The 2770-nt window shown below is 41.9% G+C and overlaps 1 pseudogene; it reads left to right on the top strand.

The window, feature by feature from the left end:
• The first annotated feature begins 12 nt into the window (after positions 1–12).
• On the top strand, positions 13–866 carry LOC116273045 (annotated as a pseudogene).
• Positions 867–2770: the final 1904 nt, after the last annotated feature.

The following is a 2770-nucleotide window of genomic DNA, read 5'->3' as shown; positions in this document are numbered from 1 at the left end:
AAAAAAAAAAAAAAAGAAAAGAAAATTGGCTGCAACCCCGACACAGTAGCATTTGTGCCAGTTTCTGATTGGAATGGTGACAACATGCTGGAGCCAAGTACTAACACGCCTTGGTTCAAGAGATGGAAAACCACCTGTAAGAATGGCAATGCCAGTGGAACCACACTTCTTGAGGCTATGGACTGCATTCTGCCACCAACTCATCCAGCTGACAAGCCCTGCTTCTCCAGGATGTCTACAAAATTGGTGGTATTGGTACTGTTTCTATTGGCCAAGTGGAGACTGGTGTTCTCAAACCCAGTATGGTGGTCACCTTTGCTCCAGTCAACATTACAACTGAAGTAAAATCTGTCGAAATGCACCACGAAGCTTTGAGTGAAGCTCTTCTTGGGGATAATGTGGGCTTCAATGTCAAGAATGTGTCTGTCAAGGATCTTTGTGGTGGCAACGTTGCTGGTGACAGCAAAAAAGACCCACCAATGGAAGCAGCTGGCTTCACTGCTCAGATGATTATCCTGAACCATCCAGGCCAAATCAGCCCTGGTTATGTCCCTGTACTAGATTGCCACATGCTCACATTGCTTGCAAGTTTGCTGAGCTGAAGCAAAAGATTGATTGCCATTCTGGTAAAAAGCTAGAAGATGAGCCCCAAATTCTTGAAGTCTGGTGATGTTGCCATCGTTGATATGGTTTCTGCCAAGCCCGTGTGTGTTAAGAGCTTCTCAGACTATCCACCTCTGTGTCGCTTTGCTGTTTGTGATATGAGACAGGCAGTTGTCGTGGGTGTCATAAAAGCAGTGGACAAGAAGGCTGCTGGAGCTGGCAAGGTCGCCAAGTCTGCCTAGAAAGCTTAGAAGGCTAAATGAATATTAACCCAAGTACCTGCCACCCCAGTCTTAATCAGTAGTGGAAGAATGGTCTCAGAACTGTTTGTTTCAATTGGACACTTAAGTTTAGTAGTAAAAGACTGGTTAAAGATAACAATGCATCGTAAAACATTCAGAAGGAAAGGAGAATGTTTTTTGGACCACTTTGACTTTCTTTTTTGTGAGTGACAGTTTTAAGTTATTAGATTTTAAAATCAGTACTTTTTAATGGAAACAACTTAGCCAAAACTTTGTCACAACATTTTGAGACCCATTTAAAAAGTTTAATGAGAAAAAAAAAAAAAGAGTATATAATGGTGTTGATATGAGAGCTTCCCAAGCCTGTTCTAGTCAATCAAAGGAGGTACTTTTACCACTTCCACTTAAAATAACAAACATTTCTACAAGGATTTCACTGCTCTCAAAGCACTATTCCTTATGCTATTGCATTTATCCTCACAGCAAACTCATGTTCAGTTAAGAAAACAGATTGCTTAAATAGTCCAAGTTCATACACACCAAGTGACAAAAATAAAATTCCAATGGAGATCTCTTCCAGCTCAACTGCCTATACTCTTTCCATTCTACCAAAGCCTTTAGTATATTTAGGGCAAGTGATTTCTAAGAGCAAGCATCAATATTCAGGGAAAGATTGGCCCTCCCTTGAAGGAGGAGACCAGGCAAACATCCAGACCTCATAACAATTGAAGGTTTCTGGAAATGGAAAGCTGGTATGGAGGAAGGTGGAGAAAGGATTTTCAGAGAGTGGGGTTTAACAACCTATTCTATCCATTAACTCACAAGCATATGTTCAGGAAGGAAATAGGCTACTCCTCCTCATTCCTTCATTTGTTCATTCATTCAACACATATTTCTGAACACCCCCTCTAGGACAATATTATGCAAGCACTAAGGATACAATGGTGAATGAGACACACATAGACCTGCCCTTGTGGGGCTTACATTTATGAAGATGAGTTGGATGTTGAATGTTGAACAGCTAACATCATGAGCAATCATCTCACTACCATCAATGTAAGTGAAAACTAGTTGTAAGAATGCAGTGCTACAGGAGGACTTGACCAGTGCCAGGAGACTAAAAAAGCCCTCTCTGAGACTGAGACATGTACGTTAATATTTGAGGCAAGAGTAAATAAAAATCACAAAGCCAAACATTAGGAAATCAAGAGAATTTTCCATTCTTGCCTCCATCCTGAAGGCTCCTTCCTGCTTGGTTTCCCATGTTTTATTAGCCAAATGCCATGGCTAACAAAGCAGATGGCTACCATAATGGTTACTAGCTGAACCATCATTCAGCATTTGCCTGGTCTAATTCACAGCCTCTTTGGAGAGCTGTAAACATATAATTTTGACAGGTTAGAGGCAGCCTTACTGACATGCCTGATGGTTTTCTTCCAAGTCAGATTTTAAATCATAGCTAGTCTGGCAGGTGCTGCAGTGACCACCCCTTTCCCTTTCCTGTGTCTTTGTACAATTCCTCACACTGAGCCAGATGTGGTCTCTACACATGAAGCCACACAAGACTCCACATCCCCTGACTTCTGTGTCCTCTCTTTTTTTTCTTAACTATTTCCTGTGCTTGGGTATTGCTATAGACTGAATTGTGTCCCCTAAACTTTCTGTGTTAAACCCCTAACTCCAAATGTGACTATATTTCGTGATGGGACCTTTAGGGGGGTAATTAAGTTAAAATGAGGCCATAGGGGTGGGGCTCTGATCTAACAGAATTAGTGTCCTGATAAGGAGAGATACCAAAGAGCAATCTCTCTCCACACCCTTACAGAGGAAGGGCTTTGTGAGGACAGCGAGAAGGCACCCATCTGCAAGCCAGGAAGAGATGCTTCACCAGAACGAACTCTGTTGACACCTTGATCTTGGACTTC

The sequence above is a fragment of the Papio anubis genome, unplaced genomic scaffold (assembly GCF_008728515.1).
Source record: "Papio anubis isolate 15944 unplaced genomic scaffold, Panubis1.0 scaffold331, whole genome shotgun sequence".
Taxonomy (NCBI): domain Eukaryota; kingdom Metazoa; phylum Chordata; class Mammalia; order Primates; family Cercopithecidae; genus Papio; species Papio anubis.
Note: the sequence above shows the minus strand (reverse complement) of the source record. Positions and strands in the feature narration are given on the sequence as shown.